The sequence below is a fragment of the Saccoglossus kowalevskii genome, chromosome 4, assembly GCF_978046115.1.
Source record: "Saccoglossus kowalevskii chromosome 4, keSacKowa6.1, whole genome shotgun sequence".
Classification (NCBI taxonomy): Eukaryota; Metazoa; Hemichordata; class Enteropneusta; family Harrimaniidae; genus Saccoglossus; species Saccoglossus kowalevskii.
The window spans coordinates 39,786-56,200 of NC_140644.1; the positions used below are offsets into that span (position 1 = coordinate 39,786).

Here is a 16,415-nt window from a genome sequence, read left to right on the forward strand (position 1 = left end):
CCCACATATACTCAGGGAATGTCACATTTTGAGTCTTCGGGCCCACATATACTGAGGGAATGTCACATTTTGAGTCTTCAAGCCCACATATACTGAGGGATGTAATATTTTGAGTCTCCAGGCCCACATACATGTATAGTGAGGGAATGTCACATTTTGAGTCTCTCAGCCCACATATACTGAGGGAATGTCACATTTTGAGTTATAGGCTCACATATACTGAGGGAATGTCACATTTTGAGTCACCAAGCCCACATATACTGAGGGAATGTCACATTTTGAGTCTTCAGGCCCACATATACTGAAGGAATGTCACATTTTGAGTCTTCAGGCCCACATATACCGAGGGAATGTCACATCTTGAGTCTCCAAGCCCACATATACTGAGGGAATGTCATATTTTGAGTTTCCAGGCCCACATATACAGAGGGAATGTCACAATTTGAGTCTTCAGGCCCACATATACTGAGGGAATGTCACACTTTGAGTCTCCAGGCCCACATATAGTGAGGCAATGTCACATTTTGAGTCACCAAGCCCACATATACTGAGGCAATGTCACATTTTGAGTCTCCAAACCCACATATACTCAGGGAATGTCACATTTTGAGTCTTCGGGCCCACATATACTGAGGGAATGTCACATTTTGAGTCTTCAAGCCCACATATACTGAGGGATGTAATATTTTGAGTCTCCAGGCCCACATACATGTATAGTGAGGGAATGTCACATTTTGAGTCTCTCAGCCCACATATACTGAGGGAATGTCACATTTTGAGTTATAGGCTCACATATACTGAGGGAATGTCACATTTTGAGTCACCAAGCCCACATATACTGAGGGAATGTCACATTTTGAGTCTTCAGGCCCACATATACTGAAGGAATGTCACATTTTGAGTCTTCAGGCCCACATATACCGAGGGAATGTCACATCTTGAGTCTCCAAGCCCACATATACTGAGGGAATGTCATATTTTGAGTTTCCAGGCCCACATATACAGAGGGAATGTCACAATTTGAGTCTTCAGGCCCACATATACTGAGGGAATGTCACACTTTGAGTCTTCAGGCCCCGATATATACTGAGGGAATGTCACATTTTGAGTTTCCAAGCCCACATATACTGAGGGAATGTCACATTTTAAGTCTTCAGGCCCACATATACTGAGGGATTGTCACATTTTGAGTCTCCACAATCCCACATATACTGAGGGAATGTCACATTTTGAGTCTTCAGACCCACATATATTGAGGGAATGTCACATTTTGAGTCTCTAAGTCCACATATACTGAGGGAATGTCACATTTTGAATTTTCAGGCCCACATATACTGAGGGAATGTCACATTTTGAGTCTTCAGGCCCACATATACTGAGGGAATGTCACATTTTGAGTCTTCAGGCCCACATACATTCATACTGAAGGAATATGTCACATCTTGAGTCTCCAAGCCCACATATACTGAGGGAATGTCACATTTAGAGTCTTCAGGCTCGCATATACTGAGGGAATGTCACATTTTGAGTCTTCAGGCTCCCATATACTGAGGGAATGCCACATTTTGAGTCTTCAGGCTCCCATATACTGAGGGAATGCCAAATTTTGAGTCTTCAGGCTCCCATATACTGAGGGAATGCCACATTTTGAGTCTTCAGGCTCACATATACTGAGGGAATGTCACATGTTGAATTTTCATGCCAACATATACTGAGGGAATGTGGCATATTTAAGTCTTTCAGTATGAGCTTCCCATAATAATAATAATAATAATATTTTATTAGCCTTTGGAGCGGCAAACAAAGAGAAGAATACAACCAAATCATACATATTTGAAAAAGGAAAGAAGAAAAATCACATTAAATTCAAACTTTCTTTTCTATACTTATACAATTGAGTAATAAATACTCTAACTTCCTTGGATACAATATTCCCCAAATTATTGTTGACTTTCCACAATATGTCGCTAAAAAGTACATTAAACTTAAAATTAATTCCTCCAGAAAGAAAGTTATTAATAAGTGTTGGGTCTACTTCAAGGTTTTGAACTTTGTACATGAAATCTCCATAAAATTTGTGTCTTAAATGATAAGTTGCTTTGCATAAAAATAGAAAATGATAAATATCTTCTTTGTCGTCATTACATAGCTTGCACATTCCATTCCCTTTATATTTGTCCCATGTTATTTTATTACCCTCTAAATCCAGTGAGTTAGATCTGACTTTAAAATACAGTGATATGCCATGATGATCAAGGGGATCATTTATATAGTTTTCTTTTTCCTTATTTCTTTTAACCCAACTGTAATGTTCCAGTGATTTCATATTAGATATTTGATCTGCAAACGTTTTTACTTCATTTTGTTCACTTATTTTATAAAAGCTTTTGAGCCAGTTTATATTGTTAGGTATGTTTAACCCATAGACATGGTCTAATTCGTTAGTTTCAAGTACTTTGTGCACATATGTTGGCCAATTCCAAGTAAGCTTACGGTTGTTTACATATGACTTGTGCAATTCTGTGAAAACAATTTTGGTCCATCTGGTGTTATTCATTTCTTGTAATCTGTTCAAATATTTAATTCGAAAAGTATCAAGGGTGTAGCTCAAATCAGCCCATCCTAAATCCCCTAATACAGCAGAGCAAGCAACATTTCTGTTGACTTTAAAAAGGAATTTGCCAAACTGATATTGCAGACTTTTTAACTTTTTCCTATCATCGTTATTTTCTAAAAACCATACACCACATCCATAGCTAATAGATGGTAAAATTATACTCTTCCACAATACATCACCATACTCAAACCTATTGTAACTATTGTGTTGATTGATGATGGCTTTACAATATGCTATTAATTTCATCCCCTTCTTGTAAATTTCAGTAAATTGTGCATGGTCCTTTATAGTTTTAGAAATAACTATTCCCAAGTATTTATATGTGTTAGTCTCTTCTAGTAACAGATTTCCTAATTTCCAGAGTGTGCCTTTTCTATGCAATTTTTTGCCAAAATACATTACTTGGGATTTGTTGCTGTTGTAACTTAATTTCCAATTGTCTGCAAATTTTGCTGCTATGTCTAACATATTTTGTAATTCATCTGCATTATTTGCGATGAGGACAACATCATCTGCCCAAAATAGTCCAGGAATTATCTTTTTACCTATTTCTACCCCTAATTTTGAATCCTGCAGCATTTTTGCAAATTCATTTATGTCAATTGAAAATAGTAAAGGACTTAACACACATCCTTGTTTGACCCCTTCTGTAGTTTCAAAATAATCCGTTTCTATGTCGTTAAAGTTAACTTTGTTAAAAACATTTTCATACATATCATTAATTATATTCCACAATGTTCCTCTAATTCCTGCATTCCACAGTGAAACCCGAAGTCCATCTCTCCAAACTCGATCAAAAGCTTTAGAAAAATCTAGGAAAGCAACATATGTAGAATTGTTTTGAGATTTTCGCTGAGACACAATACCTTTGAGTGTAAAGATATTGTCTTCACAGCGTCTGTCCTTTCTAAATCCACCCTGAATCTCACCTAATATGTTATTATCTTCCACAAATTGTTTTAATTTAGTTTCAATTATTTTAGCATAAACTTTTGATACTGTTGAGTTCAGAGTAATGCCTCTATAATTATTTAGATCTTTTTATCACCTTTTTTATGGATTGGTTTTACAACTCCTTGTTTCCATTCGTCTGGGATTTTCTTATTATTCAAACATGATTGAAATAGAATTGTCAAAGACTGAACAAGCGATTCACCACCATTCATGATAAATTCATTGACTATGTCATCCGGGCCACACGCTTTTCCAGATTTGCAAAATTTTATCGCATTTCTGACATCATCTTGGTTTATTGTAATTGTGTGAATTTGTCTGATATTATTATTATCATCATTATTGCTGTTTATTTCATTTCTCCTAATTAATTTCAATTTCTCTAATATTTCCTTATGGAAATCTTTTTCATTTTCTTCTTCATGTAATGCTTTATTCATTTGTCCTATAGTATTCCAGTAATGTTTTAGATTACTTTTTATCACTTCTTGGTTTGTTGTTATACGTTTACTATTACTTAGAATGTCATAAATACATGTTTGATTGGTAGTATTTTTTGGCCCCTTTAGATCTTGCCAAAACAGTTTTGAATTCCTACCACCATTCTTAGCTATATTTACACTCCGTTTAACTTTGAATTCCATCATTTTAGTATTTATCAAATTGTGTGCTTTTCTTTTATAGTCAATGTAGGTGGACCAAAGTTGGTCTCCATCAGAGACATTTTTAACACCTACAGATGATTTTGCCCAGTGTCTGTACTTTCTACAGGCATCCCTTCTCTCATTAATGGCATCTTTAATTTCCTTGTCCCACCACCCTTTACCCCCATTCCCCACAACTTTTTTACCCACATATTTGTGTGCATCTTCAAGTAACCTAGTTTTCCATTCCCTCCACAGTTCATTAGTGTCCTCCCCCATTTCCTTATCCCCCCACTTCTTGAAAGAATTCAAAAGTTCTTGTTGATATGGTTCCCAATCATGAGCATAATTCAGTTTCCATTTTTCTTTTTTCCTGTTGATCATTAAATCTCCTGAACCCATGTCTAGATGTAAAATCATAACATTGTGGTCACTCCCTAAGTGATAGGTTGAGTTATCATCTATTATGAATTTTAGTGAAATATCTTTTATGCTTTCAGAAATCAAAAAGTAATCAATAATAGAATGTTGATTATTCTTAAACCAGGTAAATTTCCCTTCTGCACACTGTAGTGTATTAGCTAAAATTAAGCCAGAATCATCACAGAAGTCAATTAATTTACTACCATTGTAATTCCTAGTTACATCACCATTTGGAATAATATTTCCTATTCTACCATTATAATCCCCCATCAACATAATATTATCATTGCCTTGATTTTCAAGGGTCAAAACATCTACTAATAATTGATGATATAGTTCATCAACCATGTTCTTATTTTTACCTTCAACTGGGAAATACACTATACAAATACATACACATTCACTTGTTCCCTTGAACCTTACTTTAACCCATAACCTTTCCCATTCATCAGTATGTGAGTTAAGACATTCCTCATCTTGAATAATAACAGAATTATGGATTAGCAAGCCAATACCCCCTCCCTTAGCAGAACGAGTCTTATGTACAAAGTTATAGTCTGGAATTTGCAATACATCATCCTTTTTCAAAAAGGATTCACAAATCCCAAAAATCAAGAAATTCTCATTGTGCAATAGACTGGACACTTCATGTTTCTTTGATTTGAGACCCCTAATATTATTATACCCAATTTTGGTAATGGTATTTTTGTTTCTTATAGGTTGTTTAAAATTTGTGGTAATATTTTTTTGAGGTTTAGTATTCTTATGTGCATTCAATTGTTTTCCTGACCCATATACCGGTAAATGTTTTCTGACAATATGTACAGTGTTCATTGTTTCACTAGTAGTGGTTAATATACATGACTTAGCTTCATTCATTTCCACAGTCTGTTTATGAAATGAACAGTCGGCGCTATCTTCTTGGCCAAAACATCAATCTCCTCTTCTTGGGCAGAACTTCTTCTTGTGTCCTTCATCCCCACAGGAGTTGCATCTTATCCTCATACCATGTCTACACACTCGTTCAACATGGCCATTTTCTCCACAGTTGTAACAGCCAAGGGGTCTTGTGAAGTTAGCTGCAATTTGTTTCTTGAAGATTGGCAGATGTTCAGCAAAATTACGAAGTAGATTAGCTGTACCTCTGAAATTAAGGTGAACTTTGTCATAATATAGTGACCTATTTATCGATCCATTATCCAGTTTGAGAAATCGATCATGGTTGATAAACACTGCATTTGTCTTCTCGGCAATCCTTTGGAACTTGAGATTCATAGATCTAACTTCTGAATTGAATCTATCATTTCTTGGGCAAATTCCAGATATGTATACATTAATGTTAGGTGCTATGTCCTTTACTTGTTTAACAGCTTCTGTGTATTCTTCAGCTACAGCAAACTCATCAATTCGGTTCTTTATGTCATTTGTACCCACATGTAAGATTATATCTTCAGAATCCTTGATGATATGCCTGTGATTGTTAATTTCTTCTCTGATATTAGGAATCATCGCACCACTGTGAGACAGTACAAATGTATTTTTTAGACGTTCAGAGTCAATGTCCCGTAGAATAGAATCTCCTATAATGGCAACTTTCCTGGTAGATGATTTCTTTGGAGTTCTCTTGGATATGTTGGAATCCGGATGTTTTCCATTATTAGTAGGGTGCATGTGTGATTTTCTTATCTCTGGCTGTGATGGATGTGTCCGATGTACAAACGATGATACTTGTGATGGATTATTCCATGCATGCGGCATTTGTTTAGCTGTAGTAGATGATGGGTGCTTTCGTGCATTAGGTACATGTTGCTGTGGTGTAGATGGCACTTGCTGTGATGTAGGACTCGATGTCCCAGTAAGATGATGTGATGGAGATGGGGATAGTGGTTGTGGTTTTGATTGACCTGTGTGCACCTGATAATGATGGTGTTGTTCTGGCTCTTCTACTGGAAGTAAATTGTAAATATTTCTGGTCTGAAATGATGATGTATACACTTGATGTTCTTGTGCATACTTTTCTTCATTAATGGCTGGATTCTTGTGTTGTTTACTGTTGGAGTTTTCAATATTAACTTTCAAATTGCCCACTGACTTCTTGATGTCCTCCTGATTCTTCTTGATATCTGCCATAGCAATGTTCATTGACCCTAATTTGCCTTCTAAAGAGCCAAGTTTCACTGCAAGGTCAGCGACACATTTAATCACAGAACCTATATCTTGGTTTTGCTTTGACATCATTTCTTCCATCTTGGATGCATGATTAGCCAGAGAGGATTGGTGTGCAATGCCTATGGCCTGAAGATCACTTTTTCTACTTGTACATATAAAGTGGTTAGGTCGAAGTATTTGGGGCATTGAGGGTCTTCTACTAGCATTTACCCATGAAAATTGTCTCTCTATCCTGACCAAGCATGGCAGACGCTTCTTTGTTTCAATTTGTTTCAATTCAAATTTGATCCAGGTTGCCTGTAAATACATTCCATGTGTGAGGGACGTCTCGTAAACATGCGGACTTATCACTCAACATGCACTTTATTTCTTTATTATATACTATGTATTATGGAATTGTGTGCTAGTTAACACTTGGGTTGTGGCAAATTTAACACCTCTCCGAGGTGTGACTACTTTTGAAACCTGCCATTGTCTTCATTTAAACGGCAGCGCGTGACACAAGAATTCTGTGACCCTTCGGTGAACATGCACCCGTTACTAACTACAATTTTACGACACAAACACTCAAGTTTCAGTATAAAATATTTTATTGGCATAAGGGACGCTCACCGTGTCCCACCTAAGCTGCACTACACTAGAAAAAACAGCGAACATAACAATAGGCGATACACACTGCATGGTGACACGGTGAGCACCCAGACATGAAACATAACAATAGGCGATACACACTGCATGGTGACACCGTGAGCACCCAGACATGAAACATAACAATAGGCGATACACACTGCATGGTGACACGGTGAGCACCCAGACATGAAACATAACAATAGGCGATACACACTGCCTGGTGACACGGTGAGCACCCAGACATGAAACATAACAATAGGCGATACACACTGCATGGTGACACCGTGAGCACCCAGACATGAAACATAACACTAGGCGATACACACTGCATGGTGACACGGTGAGCACCCAGACATGAAACATAACACTAGGCGATACACACTGCATGGTGACACGGTGAGCACCCAGACATGAAACATAACAATAGGCGATACACACTGCCTAGTGACACGGTGAGCACCCAGACATGAAACATAACACTAGGCGATACACACTGCCTGGTGACACGGTGAGCACCCAGACATGAAACATAACAATAGGCGATACACACTGCCTGGTGACACGGTGAGCACCCAGACATGAAACATAACAATAGGCGATACACACTGCATGGTGACACCGTGAGCACCCAGACATGAAACATAACACTAGGCGATACACACTGCATGGTGACACGGTGAGCACCCAGACATGAAACATAACAATAGGCGATACACACTGCATGGTGACACGGTGAGCACCCAGACATGAAACATAACACTAGGCGATACACACTGCATGGTGACACGGTGAGCACCCAGACATGAAACATAACACTAGGCGATACACACTGCATGGTGACACGGTGAGCACCCAGACATGAAAACAGTAGAATAAACACAAAGAGAAATAAATATTTAACTGAAATAAAAGCATGTAAAACGACATTGTTCAAAAAACTATACTAGCCCTCAAATGATATTGTTAGAATTAGTAAATGTAGGTAGAAGCAGTGTGACTGCAACTACAGGTAGAAACAGCATGACTGCAACTACAAGGTAGAAAAACAGCGTGACTGTAGCTCTACAAGAACAAGGATTAGTAGGTAGAGGTAGCTCTACAGGTAGAAACAGCGTGACTGCAACTACAAAGAAATCAGTTAGCTATGAGGTAGAAACAGCGAGCACTGTAACTACAATGATATGAACAATGAGATATGAACCAGTATTGAGGATTACAATGTTTATCTTGGGGGGGAAAATTGCCCACCTAAAAGCAAAGCCCCCAAACGATGCAGTTGACCAACTGCAGAGAGACCCCCCAAGATGAAATAGTAATGTAGAACGCAAATAAAAGAAAGCACTTAAATATACCTGAACATACTACAGGTAATCTAATAAATAAACATGCACATGTAAAAACATAAATAAAACTACACTACTCAAAGTAAACTCCTCCCCTCCACTAAAAGTACATTACTAAATGTTACACTACTCCATATCCAAAACTAAATTGTTTCTAACAATCATGGACTAGTTGATTGGGCATCACTTAATGATTCACCTGAGACACGAATGTACCTAGTATAGCAGTCTGAGGTCCAACGCCCAAGTGTTTTAATCATGTGATCAGGAATGCCCACTTTGGCTGCCGTTGATGCTGCACCGATACGAAATGAGTGCCCTGTATACAGAGAAGCATCCAACCCGATTAAGCTTAATAGCTGACGTAAATACTGCAAGAAAACTGTTCGCGTCAAAGAGCGATTACCAGGTAAAATAAACAAAGGACCACTTGGCTTAACATTAGGTGAAATTTCGTAACGCTGTGTTAAGTAACTCCGCAAGGCCGAAACTGGGCACAAGTGATCATTAGAGTACAGAGTAATGATGGTGCCTTTATGGTAATGATCTGTCTTAGACGCTTTAAGTCTAAGGAAGACACAAACGTTGCCACTAAACGTAACGTCGTCAACACATAAATTCAGTCTCGAATCGAAAAAAGAATTAGAAACAGTAAATTCCCCGCAACGTAAGAAGCCGAAAAAAGCTGACAAAATAACAGCTTCTAAAAGGCAGTCTGTGTAAGGTGTGAATACTCCTATTCTTAGTGTTTCCACACAACTTGCTGCAATATCTGCTGTAAAAGGTAATCTTATCCTGCCTACAGGACGTTGTTCACGTTTAATTGCCTTTAGCAATAAGTTTAACCTCAAAAGTTCACCACCTTTACATTTCCAGGGATTCGGTACATCAGACTCAATATAAGCAAACCGAACTCCAGCAATATACAATAGTATAGTAGACGCACTTAAGTGTAAACGTCTGAAACAATGCGTTACAAAAAGCAAAAGCACATTCTCAGAAATCGTAGGAAGACAAGTCACTGAGCATTGAACATTATGCATCAAATTAAATCTGATAAAATGTGATAAACCAGTCTTATAAACTTGTCTAGTCTTCTCCGTCACTGAGGAATTCCACAATTGTTTAACTTCCTGACCTAAACATGGATCACTTCTGAGTATGGTGGACAAAGTGTTTTCTGCAGCTGAGCTGTAGGAGCCAGGCAGCGGAACTTCTGTAATTGCGAACGGGAAAGTGAATCAGCAATGTCATTTCGAACTCCGGGTAGGTGTTGTGCAGTGATAACAAAATTATTTTCCATAGCTGTCAAAGTGAGACGACGCATAAGTTTATTGATATCATGGCACTGTGAAGTTGCCTTTCCCTTCTTAATAATATACACCGTAGCCTGGTTATCACAGTTAAACCTAATGCGCCTCTGTGACCAATAGCTACCCCATAACAAGGCAGCTATGACAATGAGATATAATTCTAAGAATGCCATGGAAAATGCATCAACTTTCAAACCGATCATCTCTGCTGGCCACAACTCGCTGAACCAGCGCCCCTGGAAGAATCCTCCGTAACCCACTGTGGATGCAGCATCTGTATAAATTTGCAAATCAGATGCATTGACCAGCTCAGCATCAAGAAACATATGTATACCATTCCAATTCTGCAGAAATACTTTCCACATAGTCAATTCCATGCGGCAATCTTTGTTTAAAGTCACATGATGATGAAGTTTACGCACAGATGATGCCAGCTGCAGCATATAGGATATAAATGACCGCCCCGGCGGAACTACTCTAGCTGCAAAGTTTAAATGCCCTAGCAATGATAATAACTCACGCTTGGTCACTGTAGTTCTTGTTGTCAGTGATGCTATAATATTAGTTATTCTGCCCATCTTAATGCCTGGTAGAAAGGCAACCATATCTGCAGAATTTAACATTATCCCTAAATACTCTAGCTCAAGTAAAGGACCCACTGTTTTGTGAGGTGCTAGGGGAATATTCAAAGACGAAGAGTCATGATAGCCATAGTACGCATGGCATCCTCCTCAAGAGCGTCAATTGTTAAAAAATCATCAAGTAAGTGGATGATAAAATTTACGTTATACTTATGTTTAGCAATCCAGCATATTGCCTGCGAAAGCCGGTCAAAAATCTTTGGACTTGATCTGCTGCCAAACACAAGCCTGACGAAAAAGTAGTACTTCCCCTCCCACTTAACACCATGTAAGTGCCAAATGGAGGGATGCAAAGGAATCTGCTTGAAAGCATCCGTAATATCGTATTTTGACATATAGGCATGTGTACCTAAAAGTTGTAGTTGTGCTATGGCATCGTCTACTCTAATATATGACAGAGAATAAAGCTCCTTGTCAATCAACTCATTTAAACTCGGCACCCCTGACAGATCATGTGGGGCTGATAGATCCACAATTAGCCTTTTCTTCTTAGAGTACTTGCCTTCTGCTATTCCCAGTGGACTAACTCTATAAATAGGAAATGGCGGAGTGTCATATGGGCCTATTAGGTAGCACTTATCTAATTCTACTTGCAACAGTCTAGATACAGTGGACTAACTCTATAAATAGGAAATGGCGGAGTGTCATATGGGCCTATTAGGTAGCACTTATCTAATTCTACTTGCAACAGTCTAGATACAGTGGACTAACTCTATAAATAGGAAATGGCGGAGTGTCATATGGGCCTATTAGGTAGCACTTATCTAATTCTACTTGCAACAGTCTAGATACAGTGGACTAACTCTATAAATAGGAAATGGCGGAGTGTCATATGGGCCTATTAGGTAGCACTTATCTAATTCTACTTGCAACAGTCTAGATACAGTATGTGGATATCCTTCTGGGCAGAAAGATTATTCCGGCACTCATAACTAGCAGAAGGAGCATCCTCAATTCCAGTCAAAAAACCATGTCGAAGGCCTGTACATAAGTGTGAAACAAAATCCCTATCCGGATGTAAACGAAGATCATGTTCCAATTTATCCACCTTAATTGGTGCTCTAGCTGTTGTGGGTAGTCATTGCTTAGATTGTTGGGGCTTGCTTGTGGGTTGTGCTTTTGAACATTTACTTGCTGAATGGTTTTCCCTGCATGAACTACACACATGCAATAGAGGACACTGAGAACGGAAGCAACCCCTCTCAAAGTTGTAATTATTGCAAATTTCTCGTCCCCCTTGAAACAAACGAAGTCTACCTCTGACATCCATAGAGCCACAAGCTGAAAAATCTTGATTGTCACGCACAGAGTGTTTACGTGGACAAAAATGTTGCGAATGCAATGAACTTTGGCAAAGTGAACATGCCGCTGCTTTACGCCCAGCTGTAAGCCTCATAAAAATATCTGTATCTCGGACTGACCAATCAATCTTAATATTCTGCTGCTGCCACCATGTAGCTGCTCTGGTGGCAAACTCCACATGGTAATCATAAAAAAGACCACCTCCAAAACTGTTGACCATGGAAATGATATCTGTAGTGTAGAGTTCTAACTCCTCCCGTCTCCCAGGGTAAGCTTCACACATTACAGCTTTGTATTTCCCAAAGGCCATGAGAAACTCACTAAGTGTCAAAGACTTGTTCAAACGTGGGTCCGGGTTCCCTTTAATCTTAATTTCATTTCCCATCGAGTCAGTAATCAATCTGTTCTCTGAAAGTTCATGAGCAGGTATCAATAAGGCAGCGAGATTAACATAATTACCTTCGATTATTTTCTTCTTGAGTGTTGTTGAAATGGACACTATTTTAGGCAGATCGTTCGAAGAAACACCAAACTTATTCTTTTCAATTGAATGACTACTAGTTGACCCGATGTTGGTCGGAGATGTCTCTCTTACTAGGCTCATTGACAAATTTGCAAGACCAGTGCCGTTGTTGTTGCCAAGGCTGGTGGAAGCCGCCATATTGGTTTCTTGGAGCTGACGTATAGCATCGACTGACTCACGCAAACCTTGCAAATTTTGACGTAATTCAGTTATATCGCGGCGAACCTCGTCATCCGGAACGGTCACTTGTCGATCCCCAGACAAAGCCTGTGAAAGAACCTGGTCAGAAGAGTCTATGAATGAAGGAATGTCCGCCATCACTCGCTGAGGCGGTGTACGACTTGAAGATATGACGTCATCGGTATTGTTAACAGCATTGCATTGAATCGGTTCAACAACGCGGTCCTTATTTAACTCAAATGTCCGTAAAAGTGCTTTCCTGGACGTGTTTGGGGGCAACCGAATGCCCAAGCACGCAATCTTCTCCCTCAAATCAGCGGCAGACCAATTTGAAGGATTGGAGAGATCGAGACCTTGACTTCTAAGTTGCCGAGTTGTAGCAGGCAAGCGTCTTGAACTTGCGTCAGCTGATGTGGACGGAGTTGGATCTACATCGTTAAGTAGCGGAACCTCCGTTGCGCGGCGTTTCCGACCCCGGCGACGTATAGTGTTGCTCTCCATGGTGTTCGAAATAGTCGTGCGGAGTAAATTCAAGTAAATTTAAACTCTGAGATAATCAAAACACTGGAGTAAAAAACTGAACTGTTCAAGATGGCTACAAACTAAAGACTGCGTCACACGAAGTCACGTGATAAACATGCGAGATTCATGTCATAAACACTGTTTAATGCATACACAATAAACATGTATATAATTCTATGATTCTTTAATCGCTGACCACGGGTTCATACTAATTTTACCAAAAGAAAAAACAATTTTCACATGTTATGCGGAGTGTGCTGGCTGGTCATGGCCGTTTATTAAATTATTAATAATAATAATAACTTTATTACACTACTATGCCATCAGAGGGCGCAGTATGGTAAATAAAATACAAATCATAAGAAAAAATACAGTAGCTAGACTATAAGATAAAATTAAAAGTAAAAGATGTTAAAAGCTTAATAGGAAAAACAAATTAAGGATAGTTACAGGATTCTCCCAATGTAGAGGTGATAGCTATCATATACCTGATTTCTGTTTTGCCTTATTTAGAAACTTTGCCAGGGGTGTGAAGCACGTCATTATTTTAATGAAATTATCTGTTTTATTTAGTTTATTTTTAATTCCTATTTCCTGAAACAGCTCCCCTCTTTCTTTATTGAGAAATTCACAATCTAGGATAAAATGTTGTTCGTCCTCAACTGAATTTGTATTACATTTTTTACAAAATCGCTCATCCGCAGGAATTTTTGGTCGTTGTTGTCTGCCTCTTTCAATTTCTAAATTATGATCACTAAGCCTAAATTTACTCACAATTCTCCGAAGGCTGAAGTTTGTTATTTCGGTCAGGTAAGTTTCTATTTTCAAAAACGATTTAAACAATTTATATGTTCTCATTTTATTGCCATGTTTACCATTTTTACTGTGAGGAGAATTTAAGCTTTCTTTCCATAATTTTTCATAATCTTTTGTGAGTTTTATTTTAACAACATTTGAGATTTGATCAATGTTATTTACTTTATGGTTTAATTTTATTGTTTCAAAGTCATTGTGGCCCATTATATTTTCAATATGTTTTATCCAACTAGAATTATTCTTAACTGCTTCATCGAGAGCACATTTAAGTATATGGTTATCAGGTAGGGTATTTAGCCTGAACCAATATTTAGTTGCCAATGTTGACGCCTTAATTCTTATTGGCGTTCTGCCAAGTTCTCCTTTAATACCGATTACTGATGTAGTTTTACTTACACCAAGTATGAAACGATAAAATTGATTACAGGTGTGTTCAAGATCATTGTCATCTTTTAATAAATCACATGCCCAGATTTCTGCCCCGTACATTAAAATTGGTGAGATTAGTTGGTCAAATAACTTTAAACACAGTGAAGGGGACACCATTTTGTGATTTAATATGGTTTGTCGTATAAAGAATAAAGCTTTCATTGCTTTGTTTTTTAACATTAATAAATTTGATTTAAATTTTCCATTTGGTGTGAATATAGTGCCTAAATAACAGAATTCACCCACTGCTGTAATATTTTGGTATTGTGATTTCATGTTTCCTGTGCAATTTCGTGAAGAGCAAACATCGATTCTATGCAAACGACTGAACAAACTTTTTTGATACAGCATCATGCCAATCTTAACCAACCATGTACACATCATTTCATAACCATGCTAAATATTTGATTTTACTGTGATAAAACACAATTGAACGTACGTTGTTATATTATAAGCAAACGTTACAAGCCTTTGTATTACCCCTCGCATAGGGCTTTTTTGCTACTAGCAAACGATACATTTTACCACTCGCATATGCCGTTTTTACCACTAGCATATGGCATATTTTGCTACTTGCGACTCGCAACTTGGTACTCGCATACGGCACTAGTTCTAGGTCGTACATACCTCAGTCATAGCCTCGTTGGAATCAAGAAATTGTTATGCATTGACGCAACCCGAATCCATTTCTTTATTCTGATTTTGTCACCTAATATATACCATCTCAATGTCATAGTTTTCATATCGATAGAATGGGCTTAGCAAGTAAATGTTTCCAATGCAGAATTTCTTAAATCTTGATTAATAACGCTTTGCTTCAAGGCTCCTTACATAATATGTCTATTTTAAACAACTCACATAATTTACGAAAATGTCACAAATGTCATGGACCATATTATCTATGAGCGGGATAGCTGACAAATAGGATGGATGCTACAACTGTGGCAACGTTCTGAAAAATATACTAGATTGTACCTTTTTTTAAAGATATGCCAGCACTTTCACTCGTGCTTGATAAATGTTAGTATTATTATCACTAATTCTCTAATAAATCACAGAGAATAGAACCGTGCAATGCCGCGCCTTCATAGAGGATGCTGATTTAACCAATAGGCCAGAAATGCTGAAATGCCGCTGTCTACAAAGATAAAAATGGTAAAAACGATCCAGGATTGGTACAAATCGCTGTAATTTCGGTCATTCTTTGAGTTACAAAATGCTGCCAATCCGTGGACGGGATCGCATATACCATAGTGGTGAAACCTTCATGCACGGACTTGGGTTGCCTGAAGTTACGGGAATGACATGGTATGATGTAATACTGTTTTGATGGTTTTAGCATAGACGGGCTCGATTCTATGGTTATAGATACAACTCTACCATGTTACTAATAATTCGGACAACTAATTTATTTAAATTTATTAGTGATCTATTGGCCCAAGTTTTATACCATGAGTGATATAATATTAGACCGCAGTTCTCTATACACTGCGAAACAACACAGGCCATCAGTGTTCTGGATTGTGACAAGATTGTCACCGCCAAAAAGAGGGTGCGGTAGCAGTATGGTGATGCATAGCGATATTTGAAGCTGCCATTACAGCTTCCTGTGTGGTATAACAATCTATAACCACGTCCAGATCAGCTCATACGATGTCATACCTCATTCAGGCATGTATTTTACGACTCGTATTTTGTGTGTACATTAAACTTTCAAACAGAAAAATAACCCTGTCAGTGACTAAAAGCGTGTTACAGAAGTTTGTGAAAAACGTTAGGTTTGTGCGATACCCGTTATGTGCAATCTCAGACCACTACTACAATATCCGATTAGTAGCAATATCGGATACCAAACATTTTATTGAAATAAAAACAGCGTTTTTTCAGAATGAAACTTGTGTGCCAAGTT

General features: G+C 38.1%; 1 protein-coding gene across 3 annotated transcripts in view; it reads right to left on the reverse strand.

Annotated features, from left to right (window-relative positions):
• The window catches only part of LOC102807982 (exocyst complex component 1-like), a 106,013-nt gene that overhangs the window by 21,125 nt on the left and 68,473 nt on the right, over positions 1–16,415 (reverse strand). The window lies entirely within an intron of this gene.